Genomic DNA, 10,330 nt, shown 5'->3' with positions numbered 1-10,330 from the left:
ATATCCTGGTACTGGGTAAAGTTAGATCCACCACCATATTTGAAAGTAGGTATGGGGTTGGCCACTCACCGGTGTGAGTGGCCAAAGAGCTCTGTTTTCATGTCATCAGACAAAAGCACCAGTTCAAATCCAAGTGTTTGCGTTTGTTGGATGACTTGAAAATGGAGCTCTTTGGCCACGCACACCAGCTTGCAGTGAGTGTGTGTGTGCGTCACACAAACCCACACACACGCACGACACACCAGTCTACATACAAATGTATGCGGTCTACGTATGTCATGTGAGGCATGCGCTATTGCAAACTCTCCTCATAACATTTCCCAGCCAACAATGAGGGCCCTTCTTGCCTGGCAGAGGAGTTATGTCTCCTGTTTTGCCTGAAGGGCCCCTTAGGTGGGACCAGGCTTTGATATATGCTCTTTTCCAGCTGACTCTAACACCACTTCAAGTCTCCTATGTAGTAATAAGTAACACACTTAACCATTTCATCTAAAAAACAGTGCACACCAGGAGGTTTTCTAAGTTGGTGTTAAAGTTGCAGACATGATATGTGATATTGAAAGGGACAAACTGCTACATCTAAAAAGTTTAACTATGTAGGCCTAGATACGACAGAAGCTGAGACACATAGACGCGCGCACGCACGCACACACGCACACACGCACACACGCACGCACGCACGCACACACGCACACGCGCACACGCGCACACGCACGCACGCACGCACGCACGCACGCACGCACACACGCACACACGCACACACACACACACACACACACACACACACACACACACACACACACACACACACACACACACACACACACACACACACACACACACACACACACACACACACACACACACACACACACACACACAGGCATCCCGGCATGCCACTTCCTCATCTCCTGCTGCTCTGTCCTTAAACCCCTTCACCCTCCATGCAGAGAGTAGACACATCACTGTTTTACTCTTTGTCATGGTAATAACACTAAGCCTCACTGTCCCCCATTTTGCTTGTCAACTTGCGTTTATTTTGCTTTCCTTTTCTTTTTTCCCCCAGTATGTTCTATCTGTTTTTGCGGGTATGTATACGTGCCCCCCTCCTCCTCCTCCTCCTCCTCTCACAATCGTGGAACCAATTATATTATCCCTCCAACCATTTCAAATTCTGACAAAAAGGACCACAAAACTCTATTCTCTACCCCAGCAAGTTTTTCACCTTTTCTAACCTTCTCTCAAGAGCTGCTAAAAAATAGAATTTCTTTCTCTCTCCCCCTCACTCTTTCTCTCCCGGCTGTCTTTCATTCTTCTATGTGAAGACTTTCTTGACAGTGCGCAGAACAGACTTTGTGAAACCTACATACCGCTGTGTGACACATTATCGGGTGTACTCTGCTACTGCAGTGTGATGGCTGCCTAGAGATCCCAGTTGTATTGTGTTAGCCCCAGGCCATCCATTGTTTCCCACTGCAGCATTGCTTCAGGCTAATCCCTGGGCCACTCTCTTGGGCTGAGAGACAGGCTAGCATCAGCAACTCTTATTTCAGTCATTCATTTCACATTCAATGACTTTCAATAACATTATCTTATACCACTGCTACACAATTACATCTATTATAATTACCACTACTATATCTGATACCTCTATTACTACCACAACTAATACCGAATGATGATTCCAACCACATATTTGTTTACTAATAGATGTTTGTGTAAGTGATTTTTGTGCATCAAACTGTATTATAGGGGTTTGGATGTGTGTGAAGAAGTCTCACTGCAGCAGGTGTGACTAGGCTAGCAATCGCTCTGCTCCTCTGCTTCCATACCTTTTCAAATTGCACAGTGAACGAATGAATGATCATTACATATTGCACATGTATGAAATTGTTCTTTCATCTCCTCCAAGCCAGCTGCTTTTTTCAGCAAGGCGAGAATTTTATTTTTCAAGTCAACACTTACTGTACAATTAATTTGCTTTGATATAAATTCGATGCCATAGAGATTGTCCATATTCAATTCCATTAACTTCATAGGAAAAGTGTGTCTCAGTTGGTAGAGCATGACACTTGTAATGTAAGGGTTGTGGGTTCGATTCCCATGGGGGACCAGTATGAAAATGGATGCAGTCACTACTGTAGGTAGCTCTGGATAAGAGTGTCTGCTAAATGACTAACATGTAAATGTATCCATTGAAGTGGTAGCTTCTGAGAAAGAGCTGAGGGGAAGAAATAGAAAGATATCCTTGGTGGGTAATGTTATGGGTCTGATTGAAATTCCAGCGGTTCATTCAAAGCTGTCCTCGGTTTCTCCTGAAAAGCAGCTCTATGTAATTACTGTAACCACACTTTAAAAAGCAATAGGGCTGTCAAATATTCCCCAAGAATATTGGTTGAAGAGAGCAACTCTGTCTGATGCCCTGAAGTGAACATCTTGACAGGCATGCCCCCCCCCCTCCCCGAGCAAGGTGCCCTCTGAGAGTACATGTGATGATACTTATTAAATCACCTTCTTAATACAAGTTGTAGTTAAGAGCTCAAAAGAATGATACAGTGCAGCTGCACCCACACTCATTTTGGTGTCATCTGAATCGGGAATAAATAAAAACATTCAGACTGCAATTATGCTGTCAGCATCAGCAATACCCACCATATTCAATTGATGGGTTTCTCCAAGGTAGGCTACACAAAAACAAGGATAGACAAGGACTGTGTGAGCTAGGTTTGACATGAAAAGAGCATCATTGCTCAGGGACGTCATCGCCGGCTTTCATTTACTTTCAAACTGTTTCATATCAGTCATGTTTATTGGTCAGTTGACTTTGACTGTTTGTGTCAATGTATTATATTCTTAGGTGTGAAGCTTTTGTGTGTTTTGCAATGAGGCTCTCCACATCACTCATGGCAACCTGGACTCAGAGGTAGACGTAACATAGTAAATGTAAATATGTCTCCTTACGTTTAGTATGATATGTTACGTTTCATATGGTTTGGTATGTATTCATTTGTGGATGTCCATCATCCATTTCATATGATATGTTATGAATTACAATTCATATGATAGGTTACAAATTTCCAATCGTACAATATATTATAAATTTGCAAAACGTATGATATGTTATGAATTTCAATTTGTTGTGGCTAATGTTAGCTAGGTGGCTAACATTGGTTAGGGGTTAGGGTTAGGGGTTAGAGTTAAGGTTAGGTTTAGGGGTTAAGGTTAAGGTTAGGTATGTGATGTGATGGAACACGCAACCTTTGAGTAACATTCTGTGTTATGTAACCATATCAAACGCAACATACAGCAAAATACTAATTTGAGTGTCACAGATTTACATTTACTATGTCTTTGAGGCCAGGCTGCTCAATTCAAAAAGCTGATTGAGGACCTTTTTACTGAAGAATGTGTTTTGTTTTCTTTGATTGGGTTTTGCTTTTCATGTATTGACATGAATATTGAGGTGTATGTAAAGTACCGTTCAAAAGTTTCGACACACCTACTCATTCAAGGGTTGGTCTTTATTTTACTATTTTCTACATTGTAGAATAATAGTGAAGACATCAAAACTATGAAATAACACATGGAATCATGGAATCACGTAACCAAAAAAGAGTTAAATAAATCAAAATATATTTCAGATTTTAGATTCTTCAATGTAGCCACCCTTTGCCTTGATGACAGCTTTGCACTCTCTTGTCATTCTCTCAACCAGCTTCATGAGGAATGCTTTGCCAACAGTCTTGAAGGAGTTCCCACATATTTTGAGCACGTGTTGGCTGCTTTTCCTTCACTCTGTGGTCCAACTCATCCCAAACCATCTCAATTGGGTTGAGGTCGGGTGATTGTGGAGGACATGTCATCTGATGCAGCACTCCATCACTCTCCTTCTTGGTCAAATAGCCCTTACACAGCCTGGAGGTGTGTTTTGGGTCATTGTCCTGTTGAAAAACAAATTATAGTCCCACTAAGCGCAAACCAGATGGGAAGGTGTATTGCTGCGGAATGCTGTGGTGGCCATGCTGGTTAAGTGTTCCTTGAATTCAAAATAAATCATAGACAGTGTCACCAGCAAAGCACCCCAACACCATCACACCTCCTCCTATATGCTTCATGGTGGGAACCACACATGCAGAGATCATCCGTTCACCTACTCTGCGTCTCACAAAGACACGGCTGTTGGAACCACAAATCTCAAATTTGGACTCATCAGACAAAAGGACAGATTTCCACCAGTCTGATGGCATTGCTCGTGTTTCTTGGCCCAAGCAAGTCTCTTCTTATTATTGGTGTCCTTTGGTAGTGGTTTCTTTGAAGCAATTTGACCATGAAGGCCTGATTCACGCAGTCTCCTCTGAACAGTTGATGTTGAGATGTGTCTGTTACTTGAATTCTGTGAAGCATTGTTTGGGCTGCAATCTGAGGTGCAGTTAACTCTAATGAACTTATCCTCTGTAGCAGAGTATTGAAGTGTATACAGGGCTCATCTGTAAAAGAGACCTTGGTCTCAGCATGTCTCACTGTTAAAATAAAGGTTAAATAAATACAATAAAATAAATGTTCTTAGTGTTTGGATTCCATTCATCAAAATAGTTATACTGACAAGATATTTATGTGAGGCTTAGATGTACACTTGGTCTGTCTTCGATAATAACTATGTTAAGCTGTAATACAATAAGATGGAAAGCTTTCGTCAGAGACAGCTCAGGAAAATATAAATCATTTTGTTGCGCTTGGTGGTCGATCGTGTCGTATGGCGGGGGGCTATAGGCAAGATGAAACACGGCACCTATGCCATATATTAGAGGATGTCTCTTCATATCAAAATACCAACGGCGATAGTCTGCCACAAGCCATAGCGCATTCACAGCTGTGAGCCTTTAAGAGGCTATTTAATAATCCCAAACTATGGCTGCTGAGAGGTGAAACGGCTGTCCATAAACCATAGTGACAAACTTGTACAACGTGAAATGAAAAGGAGCCGGTTGACCGTCGTTAGTCCCGTCTTTTGTTTCAGTGATTTTATTTCCTCTATCTAGCTGCATTACATCCCTTCACTACCACCACTTCTCTTTCTACACCACAATTTATGGCAAAGGGTATGAGGATATTTTATGTTCAGAGTGATGATTCCCTTGACTGAGATCTAGGAAGGACATTACAGGTTGATCTATGCCAGAGGAGAGGAGACTGCAAAATCAGCCAAAATGTTTGGCGCACTGCTGGTGTTATCAAAAATGAATAGAGGAACACATTTCAGGCATTCTAAAATTCGCACTGAATCCAATATGTGTAGTAACACTGTAATTACTGTAGTAATAATGTTGTTAGGAACAGAACAGTCCCTAAATTAATTGCTTTTATTTTTATGAAATGGAGCTTTGTTAAATTATTTTCCATTCAGAGCTTTTTAGATCACTAATGATAAACCTATATTCAATACCTATAAAACCCAAATTAACACATGCACTTTTCTCAGTATGAGCAAATTTCCATAGCATATCATGATACTGGCTTGTGCATAATCACAAGAGATGCGTTTGAAGAAGAGTTGCCTTGAAGATGTTGTTTTCCCCTACCAGTCTGTGAACCATCCTCTGGGGGGCAGTAGAGACATCGCCACCCCCTTTCATCTCCTCTCCTGGCTGCTGGAAGGGAAGGGAAGGAAGGGAATGGGGTAAGGTCAGACGGGATTTAAGCTTGGCTTACCACCACGTGTGTCTCTACTAGCCCAGTCTTGCTTTAAGGCACAGATTATCCGCCCACACTGGCTACTGTTACAGCAAACCTTTGTGTCTTTGTGGCACAGCAGCTCCTTGCTAACACGCTGATTGGACGCCTCGCCTCGCCTATACTATTTCTATCCTATGTTGACTTGCATATTTATGTAACTGCTGCCTTTCCTCCTTATTGTCCAATAAATACATTAATGGGGGAGGGGATTAAAAAAGAGCAACTTACTTATAGCAAGATTTAGTGACAAGGCAGGTGGGTGGGCTGCAGACATAAGGCCGATAACCTCTTCTAAGGTCCTGCAGTGATAAAAGATAAAAAATAACCAGGATATGTTTTTTGTTTCTAAATGCACATAATTTGAACACTTAGCAGGACACCTATACATCAGACCGTTACTGTTTAAATTAAACAATCATGGCATAAACAAGACACTGGTCTGGTCTGCTCTGGTCTGCTCTGCTCTGGTCTGGTCTGCTCTGGTCTCCCAGTGGCTGGGCCAGTGAGGTTGCTGGGTAGGAGCATGTAGCCTGATTCTGTTAATGATTTGGTTCTGTGGAAACACAGGCAGGCAGATGTAGGCTAGGCTCAGGCTGAGAGAGAAATGTTCCATTGAATGAAAAATGAAATCCACTCATGTTTCCTGTAGAATGCAGGGGGAGAGAAACCTTAGATAGACGGCACAAAAACTAAAGTCTGTATTGAAATTAATTACACTTGACTCGTCGCAGTGTGAAAACTGCACCACTTATGAATTCATTACTTCTGTTCGGTCCTTTGAAAAGCGACACAGCAGTATGGAAGACTTGAACAAAGAATACAAACAAACCGATTGAAGGAGTCAAATCTTTGTATCAACAGACAAACACAACAAGTTACTTTTTTGTTGTTGTAAAATGATACTGTAATCAGTGTTGTCTCGGGAACATGCTCAGGTCAGGCATGGATGTTTTTGTCTTCATTTTCCACTTTTCACTGCTGCATTCATAGCACAGGCGGGCAAAATAAGGAAGCTCCAATACAATTGCCGATCAACAAATGAAAAATATTACCCACATATTTCTGGTCGGTTGAGTAGACATACTCTGCTATTGTTCTATAAGTTGGGTTGATGGAGAGAGAGAAGTCTCAGGAAGGCCCCAGCAGGCCTGGACTGTTAGTCCCATGTAGCAGTAGAACTGGCCTGGGTGGAAGTCATACAGCAGTGGCCTCCGTCTGGCATGTTACCCAGAGCACATCCTGTGGGAGCGGGAGCTTTGGAGCGGGCTGCGCGGCCACATCAAACAATGGCTTTTTGTTGTAAACAAAGCCAGGGCAGCTTGCCTGGCTCTCTCTCTCTCCCCCTCCCTCCCTCCTCCCGGTCCGGATCCAGTCTGCTCCTAGAATTCCGTACTGTCAGACAAAACGCAACACTGCCCGGCTCCCTCCACAAGTCCTTCCATTCTGTTTGTACTTGTACAGAAGACCGCAAACTTGGCAGTTAAACAAACAAATACAAATGCCTTGAATACAGTTTCAAAAACAGGATGAAAAGGAAAGTGAACATGTCTGTCCAAAGAGAATATGGTTAAAACTCATCTTCCAGAGCAGGTGTTGGTGCTTTTTTAATATGCATTGAAATACAATGCTCATGTGTCTGTTTATTAATCATCTTTTACCATAGTTGTGACCCCATACACTTCCTTTAGGTGGTATCCCATCCATGCATGACAGAAAATATATTTATTTCTGTAGTAATGGAAAAGTTTAAATCCCAAAAAACGTTTTAAGGAAGACTCTACATGATGAAGTTGGACACTTGGTATTTCTCACTTGCCTGATGACTCAAACTGAATTCTTAAACTGCTTTATGTTCGCTACATACTTCAGTCTGAGACTGTCACCATTGAAGTTGTTTGCGGTGACGTCAAAATGAGGGGTGTTGTACAAAAAGAAAACGTATCAGCGATTGGATCGTCTCTAACCAATTAGAGTATCAAAGCCAATGACACATTTTCAAACCGCCGCTTTACCCACGTGTGTTCTGGCTCTGGCCAACCCATCGTTTCTGGGAGCAGTCAGAAAGGTTCGAATGCGTTTGCGTTCTAGAAATCCTCTGAGAGGGACTCAAATCCAGACTCATTTTGGAGAAGAAACGTTTGTGGGTGTGGCGTTTGGCCAGAGCAATGAATTTGGGTAGCAAGGCAGATATCTCACATCTTCACATCTCACATTTACTGGAAGGATATTCTTATTCTCCACATCTGACTAGGCAAATTGGACAGTGAGTACATTCTCAGTGGCAGCAGGAATACTGTGTCCTTGAGTTATTTCTGTGCACAGGAGTTTGGTGGCACCTTAATTGGGGAGGATGGACTTGTGACAATGGCTGGAGCGGAATTAGTGGAATGGGATCAAGTACATCAAACCCATGGTTTCCATGTGTTTGATGCCATTCCATGCCATTCCATTTATTATGACCAGTCCTTCCCCTTAACCATTACTATGATCCGTCCTCCCTTCAGCAGCCTCCACTGTTTCTGTGGTATTATTATGTTGCTCCTTTTTACCAGCAACACTCTGGGAGCAGTTACGTCAACTGTGTTACAATAAAGGCTGTCTACTCTAAAATGGCAGTCTATGGGAGAATCTCAATTGGTTTTGCTCGCCTCCTCTCCTTCGTCTTCTCCTCGCCACTTTGAAAAAAGGTTAAAGGTAATTGAGGAGTGGAGGCGAGGAGAGGAAACGTGAAAACAAATGCGCTTGTATGAAATGAGACTCTCCTTATCCACTCATCAGGCAAATTATGTTTGCAAGGGTGGAATCCCAAAATGTGTTAAGTGATGAAAACCAATTTAGCTAGTTGTGCAAGACATTTTATAGATAAAAGGATAGTGTATGGTTTCCAACTGTGTGCATGCTCTTCTCCTTCCAGAAAACAACAGCTGATTCAAATGGGGTGTGGCGGATTTTAAAACACTTCCGCGGTAGCTATCGAAAGGATACTCTTGTGCATCCTCTGCAGAAGTAGGTAAATGAGGAAGGGAGCATACTCCTTGGTTCGCCTACTAACGAGGAGAGGACGGGACTTCTGCTCAATTGAGAATTTCCCCGGCTTTAGACTTCTACCATAGAGCCTTAGAAGGCTCAGTGTCCACTATGACTAATGCGCTCCACTCCACTCACCATGAAACTAGACGTAATAGCTACCCCAAGGTGTTGCAGCAACATTGTCAGTTCATATTGAAAATCCCTCTTGGGATCAGAACAGGCTTTTGAAACAAATTCACAACGCTGCAACAAACTGCCACCCTGCTATTTCAGCTCAGTGCCACCAGCGTTGCCTGCCTCTCATGTAGCTGGGTGGTAGGGAATCAAAGGTGACAATGTGATATGTTTTCACAGTGTGACACTCCAGCTTATCCCATGATTAGCGCCATATTGCCGCTAGGAGTGCTGCTTGGATCTCAGATAGTATATTAGGGAGATCAACACTTTAGGTATGATAATGGGAGACTTAAACACCCAGCTCCTTATGATGCTGTTTCAAGGTAGCAGCTGGTATGTATGCTTAGCCATTATCACCCCTGATGGTGTAGATGGGAAGGTGAAACAGGAGGGCCCATTGCTCTGTCCTTGTGGGCCCCGGAGTCTAACATTCAGTGTTGTTCCATTATGGCACCTATGTATGTTTCACTCCAACATATTCTGTGGAGCAACAGGAGACTGCATAATCATTTGGGAAATTGCTTAATTTTTATGCATTACTGATAATTGTTTAATTAGGGCAAGCTGAATCCTATTGTTCTGTCCAGGGCCTGTGGGTCCTAGTGTGCAGAGGGCCAGGGAGTGCTTTTATAGGAGAGGGAAATGGAACGGTCTGGTTCACTGCCCACACTGATCCCAGGGGCTTCCGCTCATTTTTCTTTCCATCATGACCAGTGTATCAGGGGCATTCCCCTTTCCAGGTACTCTATCCAAAAAACTAAAAGAGGTCAAACTCCCAGAAACTCTGGCAATGAAGTAGTGGATACGGTGTTGAGTCCTACTCTTCTCCCTCTACAATACTGCATACTAGAATATGGGATTCTGAAAGTGTTCCAAATTCTGCTGTCAGTTGATTGGTTTTTGTATTCCTTCCAGGGAAAGGGGATTAACCAAGATGTCATTTATATTCAGATATATTTTGCACGAATGAGCTGTAAATTATAGTTGACTGAATCATCGCCAAGTATTTGAATATTAACCATTGCAAGATACACACTGCAGCGGTTATTTGAGAAGCCACATGCTGTTCTCCTCTCTGTCAGGGGACGAGGCTCTCGATGACTGGATTTGAATCCATTTGTAAGCGCATGTTAAAGGCCCAATGCAACTGTTTTTATATCAATATCAAATCATTCCTGGGTAACAATTAAGTACCTTACTGTAATAGATTTCCATTAAAATGGGCAAAAACTGCTTTTTAGCAAAAAGCTATTTATCAAGCAAGAATTTTACTAGGACTTTCTGGGAGTGTCGAGGGGAAAACTGAAAACTAGCTGCTATGGACAGAGAGGTTTGGAACTCTCTTTGATATTGGTCTATTAACCAAAGCCAAAGCCAAAACTCGCACCCA

At 42.6% G+C, this 10,330-nt stretch overlaps 1 long non-coding RNA gene across 1 annotated transcript; it reads right to left on the bottom strand.

Annotated features, from left to right (window-relative positions):
* Window positions 1-5,012: 5,012 nt before the first annotated feature.
* Window positions 5,013-6,948, bottom strand: LOC129814570 (uncharacterized). Its single transcript, XR_008753319.1, has 3 exons — window positions 6,790-6,948; window positions 5,962-6,032; window positions 5,013-5,648 (listed from the first exon to the last, which is right to left on the bottom strand). It is a non-coding gene; the product is annotated as an uncharacterized LOC129814570 (long non-coding RNA).
* Window positions 6,949-10,330: the final 3,382 nt, after the last annotated feature.

The sequence above is a fragment of the Salvelinus fontinalis genome, chromosome 17, assembly GCF_029448725.1.
Source record: "Salvelinus fontinalis isolate EN_2023a chromosome 17, ASM2944872v1, whole genome shotgun sequence".
In the NCBI taxonomy this organism is placed as follows: domain Eukaryota; kingdom Metazoa; phylum Chordata; class Actinopteri; order Salmoniformes; family Salmonidae; genus Salvelinus; species Salvelinus fontinalis.
Note: the sequence above shows the minus strand (reverse complement) of the source record. Positions and strands in the feature narration are given on the sequence as shown.